The sequence below is a fragment of the Procambarus clarkii genome, chromosome 86 (assembly GCF_040958095.1).
Source record: "Procambarus clarkii isolate CNS0578487 chromosome 86, FALCON_Pclarkii_2.0, whole genome shotgun sequence".
Lineage (NCBI taxonomy): Eukaryota > Metazoa > Arthropoda > Malacostraca > Decapoda > Cambaridae > Procambarus > Procambarus clarkii.
This window is the reverse complement of record NC_091235.1, coordinates 18046432-18062887: the sequence shown is the minus strand read 5'-3', so window position 1 is coordinate 18062887 and position 16456 is coordinate 18046432. Positions and strand designations below refer to the sequence as shown.

The 16456-nt window shown below is 44.7% G+C and overlaps 1 long non-coding RNA gene across 1 annotated transcript in view; it reads right to left on the bottom strand.

The window, feature by feature from the left end:
- Window positions 1-12484, bottom strand: part of LOC138358839 (uncharacterized) — a 39171-nt gene extending 26687 nt beyond the window's left edge. Inside the window, exon 1 of the long non-coding RNA XR_011225586.1 lies at window positions 12197-12484. This is a non-coding gene — a long non-coding RNA (uncharacterized lncRNA). The remainder of the gene's footprint in view (window positions 1-12196) is intronic.
- Between the last annotated feature and the right edge of the window lie 3972 nt (window positions 12485-16456).

The following is a 16456-nucleotide window of genomic DNA, read 5'->3' as shown; positions in this document are numbered from 1 at the left end:
GGCTCCTTCCTGTTAGGTAGTTCCTTATCCATTCTAGGACCTTTCCCCCCACCCCCGCCTGCCTCTCGAGCTTGAACAGCAGTCTCATGTGCGGTACTGTATCAAAGGCTTTTTGGCAGTCCAGAAATATGCAGTCTGCCCAACCATCTCTGTCCTGTCTTATCCTCGTGTGTGTGTGTGTGTGTGTGTGTGTGTGTGTGTGTGTGTGTGTGTGTGTGTGTGTGTGTGTGTGTGTGTGAGTGTGTGTTTACTAGTTGTGTTTTGCGGGGGTTGAGCTTTGCTCTTTCGGCCCGCCTCTCAACTGTCAATCAACTGTTTACTAACTACTTTTTTTTTTTCCACACCACACACACACACACCCCAGGAAGCAGCCCGTTACAGCTGACTAACTCCCAGGTACCTATTTACTGCTAGGTAACAGGGGCACTAAGGGTGAAAGAAACTTTGCCCATTTGTTTCTGCCTCGTGCGGGAATCGAACCCGCGCCACAGAATTACGAGTCCTGCGCGCTATCCACCAGGCTACGAGGCCCCATAGCCTCGTGTGTGCCTGTGTGTGTGTGTGTGTGTGTGTGTGTGTGTGTGTGTGTGAGAGAGAGGGAGAGAGAGAGAGAGGGAGAGAGAGAGAGAGAGAGAGAGAGAGAGAGAGAGAGAGAGAGAGAGAGAGAGAGAGAGAGAGAGAGAGAGAGAGAGAGAGAGAGAGAGAGAGAGAGAGAGAGAGAGAAAACGGCATATATCAGGAAAATGAATTAGAACTGCCATCACTCTACCTACCCGGGCCCCCATGATCCACACACCTATCCCCAATCCCGTCCCTGTATACCACACCTTTCCCCTTCCTATCTCTCAGTTACCATATCCTTCCACCAGATTTTGCCATTTCTCATATCCTTCCACATTTCTTACCATTTACTCGTTCCCAAGTTTTCTCCAGTACATTTACATTAAAATATAGTCCCTCCTATGACGGTGTCTCTGTGTTTTGCAGTTGCAGACTGTATCAGCTGGATGAACATTAGAATAGGTAGTCATAATGTATATAAGGTAGTCAGTCTTGCAGCAGAAGACCTAATAAGAAACAACCTTGAATTTCTTTGTCTGACGTGTTGTGTGATGGCTCTTAATACCTCCTTAACTTTAATTTGAAATTAGCAAGGTTGCTTGTAAATTGCAAAGCTAATTAGTAAGTAATTGTAATTTTATGCAACCGTAAGAAAAGGCCAGTTACGGACAGCGTTGTAGCCTCCTTCACACTTAATTTAAAAAATAATTTTAGCGCAAGCATAAATCGAGCTCAAGAACTAATTTGCATGCCGTTGCAAGGCTCGTAATAATGATAGTTTATGTCGTTCATTCTGTAGTAAAGACGATATATACAGAGTTCTTGTTAACATGTTGTTAGACAGAAATTTGTTGCATATGATAGTGTATACAAATTTGCTGAGCAGCCAATATTATAAAATCTGTAAGAACAGTTGGTCAAGTTAATTAATAATAACCCATCTTAAAAACACAATGAATCATAGACATTATACTTCGGTCCCAGTCCTGGACCGAAACCAGATAACTTGTTACAACTGAACCAGCGCACTGACAGTGTCATATATCAATCATTGTCACACAAGCAGTAACTCCTTATCACTCTTGAAGAGCAAATCCTCAGCTTTCTATCTGCCTTGTGCAAGTTTGATTGATGAAGATTAAGCCACCCAAGTGGTGGCATGGGCATGAATAGCCCGTAATTGCAAATTTGTCCTTACCGCCAGCATATACTGCCTTAACCAGTCCTTCAATATTGCTGCCTCAAGGTCGTCGCTGCTTGATCCGGCATAAAGGGCTCGAAAATAGACGATAACTCGATGACAGATTACCAGAGGTCCAGCATCTTCAATGAGGTCAGGTAACCAAGTGACAACCCCGGACCTAAGCACGGGTGGCATTATTGACGTGTGATGTTACAGGACAGTTCCAACTAGATACATATCATCACATGAACTGAGAGGACTCAATAGCCATGTGTCATCACAAGCCTATCGAGAGCCATCTTGCATGCCCAAAATAACACTGATAAAACCCTAAATCAACCTCTTTACTTAAATTTAGGCACCTTTAATTATTACTAAAATAATACTTGGGAGTCCTTTATATTAGTTGTGAGGATGACTTACAGAGAAGGAGTCCGGTATCCTAATACACCTTTATCTTGTTTTATAAAATAGTCTCTAACTTAGGTTTTAGTATAGTCCCTCCTCCTTTTCCTTGTTTAAGAAGTGTCCCATTCTCCGTCCCCTGAGCACTCTAGGCGACACTAGACCGGCAAGGCCGGTCACCCAACAACACAGGCTCGTTTCCTATACACACCAATCTCCTCTCATATATTTCCGCCAAATCCTCTGATTTCGCACACCATTTTAAGTGTTAACACTTTCGCAAGTTAGACTCTCTTTGTCTGTGTTTCTGTGTTTCTGTCTGTCTGTCTGTCTGTCTGTCTGTCTGTCTGTCTGTCTGTCTCTCTCTCTCTCTCTTTCTCTCTCTCTCTCTTTACTCCTTCTCGCTTTGACCCTTCCCCAATCCCCACCCAAGCAATGCATGCGTCAGTTTCATGTGGCACCAAGCAGTGTATGTGTCGCCTACATGCAGCACAGAGGTGTATGTGTCTCGTACATGTGTCGCCTATAGACTATGCTGCACCATGCCCAACCACTTGGGATGGACGGTAGAGCGACGGTCTCGCTTCATGCAGGTCGGCGTTCGATCCCACGACCGTCCAAGTGATTGGACACCATTCATATCCCCCTGTCCCATCCCAAATCCTTATCCTAACCCCTTCCAAGTGCTACACAGTCATAATGGCTTGGCGCTTTCCCCCTGATAATTCCCTTCCCTTCCATGAGGTGGCTACGTCACCTGCTAGGTGGGTGCAGGTGGTGGAGGCTGGGAGGAGGGGCAGGAAGAGCCACATCCTCCTTAATGTGAAGTAAATCACTTAAGTGATCTCCAGTAGCTTGCATCCGAGGAGATGGGGGGTCTGGTAGCATGGGCAGAGGGGACAGGTTGAATGGAGGGGAAAGATGAGGGGGGGAAGGGGAAGTGAGTGAGGGGCAAGTTGAGAGAAGGGGAAGAGACAAGGAAAAGGGGGAAAGGAAGAAGGTTGAGGCAAGTTGAAGGGAGAGGAGTAGTGAGGAGGAAATTGAAAGAGATTACTGCAACAGGCTGACTGGAAGAACTGACTCTATATTAGGGAGACTGGACGGAGATTATGAATAGGCAGGCGATGAGTCACAATAACGTGGCTGAAGTATGTTGACCAGACCACACACTAGAAATTGAAGGGACGACGACGTTTCGGTCCGTCCTGGACCATTCTCAAGTCGATTGTGATGAGGACAGGTAGGGACAGGCATTAAATAGGCAAGAGAGAGCTGAGGAGGAAAGTCAGGTGTAGGGGATAGTAGTAATGAGAACTGCAGCAGGCCTGCTGCAGTTCTGCTGTAAAGGCCTGCTGCAGTTCTCATTACTACTATCCCCTACACCTGACTTTCCTCCTCAGCTCTCTCTTGCCTATTTAATGCCTGTCCCTACCTGTCCTCATCACAATCGACTTGAGAATGGTCCAGGACGGACCGAAACGTCGTCGTCCCTTCAATTTCTAGTGTGTGGTCTGGTCAACATTATGAATAGGGTTTAGAAAAGGTTAAAGGGATGGTAGGGGGGGGGGAGGTAATAAATGTACAGAAGGGGGGGGGGCGGTTGTGAGAGTAACTGTGAGGTGGAGTAGGGAACCTGTTGAGTGGTGGAGATAACTTAAGCATCAACACCAAAATAATCGACAGACACAACGACAATAGAAGATTGGACATAACCACTGCCGTCCACCCTGAGGCTAACCACCACACAACAGCACCACGGCCGGCCAGAACGCAGCTGAACACCATAACGCCGGAGGAACATAACCAGAGCTATTTGACCTGAGAGGTTAATTAAACAGAGGAGATTACCTGTAAACGAGAGCAGGCTGGGGAAGGCGATTCTGGCTTCATTAACATAGCGGATTGTCTCTAGCTAGCGGAGGGTCCTCGTCCACGAAGGTGGAGAAAGAGAGGGGGAGAGAAGGAGAAGCAGAGGGAAGGAGGATGAGGCGAAGAAGGGATGACAGAAAGGAATAGAAGGGGCGAGCAAGCCCGAAGACAGCAATAGAAACAACAGCTGGGAAGCGAAATTTGCAGAGTCTGCAACATTGAGTGAAGGACATCGTCAAGACCTGAGAGACAGTGTCCATCTAAGAGACCTTAGAAATATGTGTAGTATAGTAACCCTCTACACTGAGTTAGGACAACACTTTTATCATATATATTGTCCTTAAACGGTTCCTAAACTTTGCATCAGCAAGATAACTGAACCTTAAGGGTTGCAAAATGTTCATTCCTTGTTTTACAGTATCTTCCATTGAGTGACTGAGGTCCCAGCTGTGTCTGGGTACAAGACACAAGATGAACAACACAACGTAGTTTCTTCCTATTGAAGGGGGGTTGTACATGCGTTATAGTCACTCACAGGATGAGTAACGCTGCCCATATATACTCACTCCGGGGCAAAATGTGAATATAAACAGCCGTAGGAAGGTGGAGATAGAGTACTCACCTAAATGTGTTTGTTGGGTTGAGAGCCAGTCTTGGGGCTCCCAACCCCTCCAGTTCCTCGCCTTACTAGCCTTTAAAACTATTCATTGTAGGGCATTATACCGTGTCTCTTTTGTTTAAAGTGTTTAATTACTGGCATTACAACTTCCAGTTTTCTAACATCTTCAGATATTCATTTTATGTTATTATAACTCTCCTCTTAGGTAAATAATTCATAGTAAACTTATGTAAACTAGTCCAAATATAAATGTACTTCACAGACATTTGAGAATAAAATAATTGAATTTGAATCATTCATATGGGTATCAAGTGTATTGCTCTGTGTGTGTGTGTGTGTGTGTGTGTGTGTGTGTGTGTGTGTGTGTGTGTGTGTGTGTGTGTATGTGTGTGTGTGTGTGTGTGTGTGTGTGTGTGTGTGTGTGTGTTCCTCTACTACAATAACATAGGGGGAAGAGGGAGGGGCTAGGGTAGGGAGGATGTGTGAAGAGGGTAATGAATCAGGACTAAGCCACACACAAGTCCTTCTGAGATAATAAGACCCCCCCACTATCACCCCTCCTCCCCCTTCATGCTGCCTCATATGAGCAGCGTTCCGTATTTAGGAGGGGTGAGTGAGAGACTATATACATATACATAATATATATATATATATATATATATATATATATATATATATATAGATATATATAAATATATATATAAATATATATATAAATATATATATAAATATATATATATAAATATATATATATATATATATATATATATATATATATATATATATATATATATATATATATACATATACACACACACTAGCCTACACTATATATATATATATATATATATATATATATATATATATATATATATATATATATATATATATACGCCCGAAACGCTATGCGTAATAGTGGCTTTAGGCATTGTATGTACTAGCTCCATCTATAAATTCATCAATTTTTGTATCACCCCCTTGTATGTATGTATCTTACCTAAATAAACATTTGAATTTTGAATTTGAATATATATATATATATATATATATATATATATATATATATATATATATATATATATATATATATATATATATGTGTGTGTGTGTGTGTGTGTGTGTTGTGTGTGTGTGTAATATCACTAAGAACTCTAAATAATCTGACCAGGATTCGAACCCCTGCCGCTCAGGATCACCAAAAGACATGCACGATAATGTGACCATCTCACCTATCACCAATGGGCAGTCATCTTACGAGGTGAGATTCCAAAGATCATCATCAACATATATGAAGAGAAGAGCGTCTACCTCATAAGATCATCACTTATATATGCGTGCAGCATCTACCCATACTAGGATCTACTACCTACGTTCGCCTCAAGGTCCAACTTCAAGTGTGTTTACGTTTTTCTTCTCTAGACTGAAGCATGCAACGCAAGGCATGCGGGTGCTTGACCTGGTCTATGGCCTACGAGTTTAGGAAGGAATTATCACAGCACAATATTCTGCCAGGAATTACCGTTGTACACAGGAAGATTTCTCTCAGACTTGGGCTCTAATAACCCTCGTAATTATCCTATTAACTGAGGTTAATCTCAATTCATAATTTGTAATAAGTTTATCAGGGATCACATACCCACACTGTGGGCGCTGGTAGAAGGGTTACAGCTTCACGAGATGGGTTCAGATATTGACCCCTACAGACCTTTTTGAAACGAATTTGCAATTTTCTTGCCTACCAACAGCAGGCACTGTAGGGGAACTTGGCCGAGAGTTATGGAAGACCGTTATTTATAATAACATACTTTAGCTATTTCCTGATCTTTGGTAAGGTAATTATCAGAAAAAGAGCCAAGTCATTATGACTATTCATCACATGAAAGGAATATGACAGGTTATGAGCTGGGGTATGAGGACGGGAAGAAGGAACGGTCCTCTATCATTTCGGACCATCGGGGATCGAGCGCCGGCCTTGCAAAAAGAGTTATCTCTAAATTCACTTGTTTCACATTTTAACACGGTGATACAGGGTGTATAAATAGTTTTCCTAACACAGTTTACATTTGATTTACATCGGCACAACAACTGTAGTCCAAAGTTCATGTGGCTAAGCAAGTAACAATCTTGCAGTCTTGCAATTCACAACAATCTTGTGAAGCTAGTTACATAGTTTAATGTATGTCAGTATCCGAGAGGCTGTTGCTTTGACTGGGTGTTCCGTGCACACGCGGCTCTTACTGCATTGTATACTAGAGGAGTTACCCGGCTGTGCCCGGGTGTCTCTCTCTCTCTCTCTCTCTCTCTCTCTCTGTGCTTCTCCCTCCTGTTCTCTCTCACCTCCGTCCCTCCTTCACGTTCTCTCTCTGCCAGTGGGCAGAAGATGCTCGCGTAACATTTAAGCAACCTTGAATAAATGTCATCGATTTTGACCGTCGATAACAATCGTTTGATTGTCCATAGTGTTTTAACACTTTAACACAAACATTCACAATACGTTGACCAGACCACACACTAGAAGGTGAAGGGACGACGACGTTTCACAATCGACTTGAGAATGGTCCAGGACGGACCGAAACGTCGTCGTCCCTTCACCTTCTAGTGTGTGGTCTGGTCAACATACTTTAGCCACGTTATTGTGACTCATCGCCTGCATTCACAATACCTTTGAGGGTCTTTAAAAGCCACTATTACATGGCACACATTTAGATCAAGATGGTCACCCGGTCTTAGAGGAGGAGCCAGAGGGATGTTTCCTGGACAGTGAACATCACAGTAAGGTGAACAGATTAGAGGCTTTTTAACCATGTCGTAGCTCAGTCGATTAAGGCAGCGTCTGGGATCCTCTCGGACGTAGGTTCGAACCCTCGTCACGGCCCTTGTGGATTTGTTCATTAGAGGCGAAGCTCCGACAGCATCCAGAGGTAAACAGAGACCATCCCGGCTCCACGGGGCCTCAGTATCAACATTCACCGCTCAGCCAAGGTAGGACAAGTTCTCCTGGTTTGTCAACATTCAACATTGCCTTTGATGACGATACGTCCGAAGATAAAAGTGTTTTTGGAAATAGCAGAACACAAAGTATCCTATATCCTATGTTGTAGAGGTCAACATAGGATATAGGATACTTTGTAACATGTATGATACAAAGAAGATACAGATATTCAACACCCTGAACTACCCGCACGTCAAATATGACGTGCAATCACATCTCAGACGTAACGATTCGAAACACGAGAACATAACCCATCTTCAACTAACCCACCCTAACCTAACCTTATACACATTAACCCCATGTTACGTAATGTACTCTAACTTACCCTACCCTAATCTACCCTAACCTATCTGAATTGCGACTAACTCTCAAACATACTTCGACTCGCAAACTCTTGACTAAAGTCTCTTGACTAGAACGGAACACTTTTGATAGACCAGCAACACTTTGCTATCACCCTCAACACAACTCCTCATCTTTGCTATCCTGAATCCATTTCCATGTTTATTTTTGCCTTTATCATCACACAAATAAACGATCTCGATAGCTTCCAACCTCTGCTAAATTATGAACATTGCTGCGCCACTGTGAGTGTCTCATCTTTCAACATCCCTCTCTCGTGCAGTCATCAAAGGCAACCACAAAGTGCACGCAAGCACACGCAAACTTCATGTAAACTGCACGTATCGCAAAGAATATTACACTCAAACCCTCATCCCATCACCTCTTATAACCCTCCTGTACACTACACAACTCTATCCCAACCACGCATTCACCCCATCAATTTTAAATCTCTTGTACGAAATATATCCCACAATAACGCATTTCCTGTGAGAGCGGCACCTAGACTGATAACCCACCCTCATGCCTGTGCACCCACTTACTTCGCCTGAGCACCAACCCACCCACACGCCTGTGCACCCACCCACCGCTCAGAACCACGCCCCTGACCTACCCTCATAAGCGCCACTGGCAGCTGAAGGAATCACAAAAATGGAATTTTACCAGTAATGAAAATTTTTGTCGTTCTTCGTAAGAGCGTTTTTGTGAGAAGAAAAGGAAGTCGTGAACATTTGTGTGTGTGCGTGTGTGTGTGTGTGTGTGTGTGTGTGTGTGTGTGTGTGTGTGTGTGTGTGTGTGTGTGCGTGTGTGCGTGTGTGTGTGTGTGTGTGTGTGTGTGTGTGTGTGTGTGTGTGTGTGTGTGTGTGTGTGTGTGTGTGAACAAATAAATGCTGAACAAAAACACCCTGGAAGTTAAACACGGATGCGGATGCTTAAACTGCAACTGATACTGCTGCTTCTGCTGTCCCTGATGCTTAAGATGACGTTCCTTTTCCTCCTTCCCTTACCCCCTTCTTCGTCTCCTTGCTCTTTAATTAACCTCATGAGGGGTTTTATTTCATTGTTTTTACATCCGGAAGCGTCCTCACCCTCAGAATACCTTCGAGTCGCTGTCAAAAAGGCTGTGGTATTATTAGACTAATGGGACAGGAGTCATTGCTGTAACCAACCGAAGGCTAGAAAGGCGGGATCCAAGAGTCAATGCTCGATCCTGTAGCACAAATAGGTGAGTAAAAATAGGTGAGCACACACACACACACACACACACACACACACACACACACACACTCCCCTTGTACGCAAACAAGGGGACACAGGTGGAAACTGAGTATCCAAATGAGCCACATGGACGTTAGAAAGAACTTTTTCTGTGTCAGAGTAGTTAAGAGGTTGAATGCATTATGCAGTGATGTGGTGGAGGCTGACTCCATACACAGTTTCAAAAGTAGATATGACAGAGCCCAGTAGGCTCAGGAATCTGTACACAAGTTGATTGACAGTTGAGAGAGGCAGGACCCAAGAGCCAAAGCTCAATCCCCGCAAGCACAAATAGGCGAGTACACACACACACACACACTGCACCTGGGGTTATTATCTACTTGATGTGATAAAGTGTTGAGCATCATATAATGCCGGCCACCGCAGAGTGCACATCATTGTAACACCTGTGTGGGTCATGCACATGTGGACACGGGTCAGTAACAGTCTTAAACAGGCCCCCTGAGTGAAACGACTAACGCGAACCCTGAAGGTCACCAGCAACAAAACGACGAAGAGCGAGATTACCCTATACCCAGGGGAAACAAAACCCGTTATAAAGATAAGCCTAAACTCTAGAGCTGTGCTTCCCAAACTGAGGGCCATGGCATCCTCGGGGGGGGGGGGCATTTTGCAATACGTAGGGGGGCATTTTGCAATATGTAGAGGGCAGGGCATAATTTAAGGCATTTTGTAATACCAGAGGACACCAGAGAGGGCCTTTTAGTGCGTGTTGGGGCCATTAGAACGCTATATCTAAAAGGGTTATTGACCGTTAAGACTTTGAGACCCACTGATCTAAAGGATAGTAAAGGCTTTACCTGTATTGTGGCATCCTGCCCTCTGTGAAAGTCTTATCATTTACATGCATTATACAGGTAATGAAGGTCACAAGCACCACGCAGGTCTTTGAGTCAAAACCAATTTTCAACTCCACAAGGTCACGTACAGTAAAGTTTTAAGCACAAGTCGGGTACTCGCGGCTCCAGGCATGATGAAGACGTACACGAGCCAAGCTGAACAGGGCCTTGAGGGGTCGTATTTACTGTGAAAATCCTTAAACTTAAAGGGTTTTATTGATCCAGTTACTGAAGGTCACATGCGCTATAGCGACTGTGTCACAAACATTATGTAGGTGCAAATGTGTCTACATAATTAATATTGAAAACTTCAAGGTCACAAACACTGTACAAGACCTGAAGGTCTTAAGACCTATTCGCGTGCTGATGGTCACTATGCAGGCATACAAGGCTCCATGCACCACGCCAGGTCCTCATACTGTCATACTTGATGAAGAAGGCAAGACAGTTGAAGATAGACATGCACGTTAAGAACGCTCCCTTAACACCACCTACCCACACCACCTCTGCACCAGAAGGACGCTACCGGCGGTGCACATAAGGGGCAGAGTCTTGGAAGCTTCCATGCTTGAGTCTGCCTTAGCTGCACCGATGCTTCATGCGGAAGAGGAAAGAGAAAGAGCATGGACAGGAGTTGCCGCTCTGACAAACATGCTATACAGAATTCTCATTAATCATTTAAGACCTGTTTGGGATGGTCACTGGTCTCCGCATTCCCCAGTTAGTGAAGCTCAGAGCTACCTTCAAAGGAGCTATTCTAATCACTCTCAACCCCTCTACTGCTACTGTTAATAGCTGTTTACACTAATCACTCTACCCTCAGCTGCTCTCGTCTAATCTACAGTGGCTTGTATCTCCCCCGCGTCTAAAAACAGGCTATGGCTCTTCAGCTAATCTTTTGTAGACGTTGGGAGCGTGGACACCATCTTCCCTCCTGTCATATGCCAGAACACTCCTTCAAAGGCAGTGGCAAAATGTACTTCACTAGTTGGGTCACACTTTCGTGGGTTTCAACACTAATAAAGCTAGACGAAAGATGATTTTCTGTAAACGACCCAAATGAGGAGTGAGAGATGGATCAAGGTACTGCAGCTTGCTCAGAGTGCTGGTAGAGACGTTCCTCTCAGTTATCACTGGTCAGTTGTGGCTTGATAGGGATGATTGTATACACGGTGAAGATTGTATAACGCGGTGATTGTATCACACGGTGAAGATTGTATCACGCGGTGATGATTGTTTACACGGTGATGATTGTATACACAGTGCTGATTGTATCACACGGTGATGATTGTATCACGCCGGGAGATCTTGTCACCTCACACAACCCCTTACCACCGTCCTCTACACTTTCTTTCTGTCTTCTTAATATATAAACTATCATCATTTAGCATTACATAGATTTCTTAGAAATACATTATCATCGATCGGTTAATACGGCCACTTCCGCCCTTGTCATGTTATAGACAAAACTAGTTAATACTCTCGGGGGCCTCGTAGCCTGGTGGATAGCGCGCAGGACTCGTAATTCTGTGGCGTGGGTTCGATTCCCGCACGAGGCAGAAACAAATGGGCAAAGCTTCTTTCACCCTGAATGACCCTGTTACCTAGCAGTAAATAGGTACCTGGGTGTTAGTCAGCTGTCACGGGCTGCTTCTTGGGGGTGGAGGCCTGGTCGAGGACCGGGCCGCGGGGACACTAAAAAAGCCCCGAAATCATCTCAAGATAACCTCAAGATAACTCGTTGAGTAGCAGTATTTGGATCCACCCAATTGATATCTTTCCACACAACAGTCATCAAAGCTCGTTTCATAACACTGCCAGGATTGCTATCGTTCTTGGTGTATGCTATACAGAAAATAATTCTTGATACACATGTTGCTGGCGGCTGTGTAGGGGGGTTCTGACACTGGGGCAGGCAAGTAGTGTACTGTGTTAACTCTCCTGCCACTACAGGGACACTGGCACTTGCTACTGGCACTGGTATAATGGTCCACGTTGCCACCAGTAGCCTCGTGTGTTTATACACACGCCAGACATTCAAGTCAGTAGGCACTCAGTACTGGCGGCACGGGCTATCGCGTGTTTTACAAGCTCTTCGTGGCACTTACCTCAATCACTGGCGGGTCCTCTGACCAAGGCGGTGTCAGAGTAGGTCGCTTGTGTCACAGGTACACAAGACGAGAGTGTAGTAGTGCAGCAGGTGAACGAGCCCACCAGTGTTAGTATGGCAGGGGAGTGAGAGAGAGTGAGAGAGATAAAGAGAGAGAGAGAGAGAGAGAGAGAGCGAGACACTACCGGTGGGCAGGCACTAGCATCAGGCACTCCCAGCCAACTCCAAGAGAAACTCAAGTGCCAAAACGCCTTCACGCCGGCCGACCCCTCTCGGCCCTCTCTAAGTTTCGGTCAACTGGAGACTGACGCTAGACACTGACAAACACACCCACCTCCACATACCACAAACATGTCTACCTCCCCAGCTCTCCTTCACGGCCAACTAACCCCTCCCGATCACCTTAATTACTTGCACTTAAGAGCCAAACACACAGATGTTGAAGCGAGAAGATAAACATAAACACGAATAAGGAAAATAAAAACCAACATGAGGGGGAGTGAAATCCCCGGGTCGCCGGAGTCACGCGTCCGTCTGAGTCTCTCTGGGCAAAAATAACTGGCTGTAGTCGGTGCCAGAGACCAGCCTTCCGAACTCACACACAACCGCCGCCACAGAACATGCTAACCCACACCTGCTTCTGAAGACCAATATGGGTACCCAAAGGTGTTTTTTTTTCAGTACTTTCAGTTTTCTTCAGTAGCCTCATCCCCCCCTCCCCCTCCCCCCCTTAACTGCTTGTCCAGACACTTTCGTCAGGCCAGACAAGTGACCTGAGGTGAGTATTTACTATTTGTGTCTGCAGGATCAAGCTATTAGCTCTTGGACCCCGCCTTTCTAACCAATTTATTTCTCCTTTATTATCTCTACTATATATATTTCTCTCTAAACACACGCACACATTCACACACACATCGCAAGGAAGCAGCCCGTAGGAGCTGTTTACTGCTAGGTGAACAGGCACATCAGGGTGAAAGAAACCCTACCATTTGTTTCCGCCTCGGCTGGGAATCGAACCCGGGTCCTTAGAACTACGATCTCCGAGCGCTGTCCACTCAGCTGCGAGGGCCCCCGCGGCTGTGAGGTGTACTCATCTAGTTGTACTCACCTAGTTGTGTTTGCGGGGGTTGCGCTCTGGCTCTTTGGTCCCGCCTCTCAACTGTCAGTCAACTGGTGTACAGGTTCCTGAGCCTACTGGGCTCTATCATATCTACATTTGAAACTGTGTATGGAGTCAGCCTCCACCACATCACTGCCTAATGCATTCCATCCGTTAACTACTCTGACACTGAAAAAGTTCCTTCTAACGTCTCTGTGGCTCAGGGACCTGTGTGTGTGTGTGTGTGTGTGTGTAATTACCTAAGTGTAATTACCTAAGTGTAGTTACAGGATGAGAGCTACGCTCGTGGTGTCCCGTCTTCCCAGCACTCTTTGTCATATAACGCTTTGAAACTACTGACAAAAAAATTATGATTTGTCTTGATCGTGGGGAAGACGGGACAGCAGGGCCCCCTCTACGCTGTGGTCACCCCTCAATAAATGAAATGTTCTATGGAAATATTTTGATGCAACACCGAGAAACGAACACGTGTTCTCAGAAATGGAGTTCGCAGTTAATGCTACTGGACCACTATACTTCTGTAAAAGTGTGTGTGTGTGTGTGTGTGTGTGTGTGTGTGTGTGTGTGTGTGTGTGTGTGTGTGTGTGTGTGTATGTGTGTGTGTGTGTGTGTGTGTGTGTGTGTGTGTGTGTGTGTGTGTGTGTGTGTGTGTGTGTGTATGTGTGTGTGTGTGTGTGTGTGTGTGTGTGTGTGTGTGTGTGTGTGTGTGTGTGTGTGTGTGTGTGTGTGTGTGTGTGTGTGTACACATGAGGTCACTCAGATTTGCGGGGGTGATTCCACCTGTGAAGTCATACACCTGCAAGCACCTGCGGAAGGTGAGATCATACATCTGTATAACAATGATCACAGGTGTGAATGAACTTTACGATAGTAATTATATACCTGAAGTCATCCCAAATGAAGAAGTGGTGGCTGAGTAAGCAAAGAGTTATTAGACTGGTCGTGGTGGCTGGGTATAGACAGGTCGTGGTGGCTGGGTATAGACAGGTCGTGGTGGCTGGGTATAGACAGGTCGTGGTGGCTGGGTATAGACAGGTCGTGGTGGCTGGGTATAGACAGGTCTTGCTGGCTGGGTATAGACAGGTCGTGGTGGTGGGTGACCCCAGGGTGAAGATTGTTTATATGACTCTTAGATATGTTTCTGTTAGGAAGCGCTTCAGGAGAAAATCTTCTGTACCAGTGTTCTCTCCTGTTGTTGTGGTTGGTGGTGGCAGAGGTCGCCACTGCAGGTACCTGGACAGGAGGGGATGGAAGGTGGGGGTGGCGGGCGTTGAGACAAATCTTGTCTCTGGCTGTTGACACAAGAGTCACACTTGCGTGAAGCACTGAGTGGTCACTACTACCAATATTATCTGTAGATTCTTAAACATGTCTCATGTGCGACAAAACCAGGGAGTCACACCCACTGACAAAACTAGGGTGTCATATCGTGCGACAAATTCTGGGGGAGTCATATCTGTTACAAATCAGGTGTCACGTCGTATGACAAATGCTGGGAAGTCACTTTGTGCTACAAAGCCTAAAGATCACATTGTGCTATAAAGCCTAAAGGTCACATTGGATAACAAATCCAGAAGACATGACACAAGGGAGGAGGGGTCACATCGTGAGATAATGATGCTGACAGCTTCGTGGAAAAATAGGTTGCGTGAGAGCTCAAAATTACTCCAGCCGATGCCCTGGCCGGAGTAATCACACTGGGCTGTGACCTGGTGGGAGAAGCCGTCCGAAAGGAACAAAAATAATGGGGTTAAATAAAATACTGAGAGGAGGAGGGGGAGGCAGAACAAAGGAGGTGGGGAAGTACTAATCCCCACCTTTTACTATACTTAGTAGTAGGGAAAAGAAGGCCAACAACCGACCCCTCGATATCTAATATCGTGTACAAAACCCATAGACTTTTTTTGTGATACTAATGGTGTCATGTAACTCGCTTATTCTATTTCGAAAATTGTGTTCGAAATTCCGTAGACTTTATTTTAGATGAAAATATGAATAAATAGCATAGACTTTATTTATAATAGGTACACAGACCATATAGACTTAAATAAGAAATAGCGTTCAATTTTATAGAGTTAATTCAGAAATGGTGTGCAATCCCCGTAGAGTTAAATAAGAAGTTGAGTTCAAACTTAGTTGAGAGAGCTTTCGTATTCTTCAAGATATCCTCACAGTGCACCCAAAATTTGCCAGTGCAGGCTACTAAACATATGGCCCTGTATGACTAACCATCCTGCGAGATGGGGACTTGTATTACCACTGCTACCTTACTCACTCTTGTGTTGATATATCCTCAAAATGCATCCGGAGTCTGCCAGTGCAAACTGCCTATCACATGCCTCTGTATGACTAACCATCCTGTGTGATGGGGATTTTTTAGCATCACCTAGTTAACTTTTATGACACACTGTACTCCACTTCATATAGTTTAGGGTAGCTGCACTAATGCAGATGTACCTCATGTATTAATAATAAAAAAATTCAAAATGTGCTACTTGCAACTTTTTGTTCCAAGTACCTGAATCTAAAACAACAACAACAAACTAAACGGCAAAAGAGAGGCGAAGAAAAAACGAAAAGGTAATGGGTGACTGAAAGAGGGACTGGAAAGGTTAATGATAGAGGGGGACTAAAAGAGTGGAGGGAGGAAAAGGTCAGATGAGAAGACTATCAAAACATCTACCAAAGCACCCTCAAGCAGTATATTAAAAAAAGTATAGGGAACTGGGCCACCGGTACACATTTCTCCACAGAACTGGAAACCCTTGGCCCATTAGGAGCTTTCTGAAACTTCTGGGCAGTTTCCTGTTTCAGCACCTTAGTATTGTGATCCAGAGGGGAAACGCTTGCTGCATCCTCAGTTCCCGTTCGACTTTGGAACATTCCTTATAAACCACAACTTGTAATCCAATCATTATGTAAAAAAAATTATAAAATAGTGGGGTTAGTAACCTCATTATGCAAGAAACATTATGCAACAGACAGAAAAATCAAGGGTTAGTACCTACAAGATCCTAATCTAACCTGAGGTGGTGTAAGTTGACAATATATACATTCACACACATTATTTTTGACCAAGAACACATTGATTACTGCTCCATACGCACTGTGGAACAGTCCATAGGCTCCCTGCAGCAT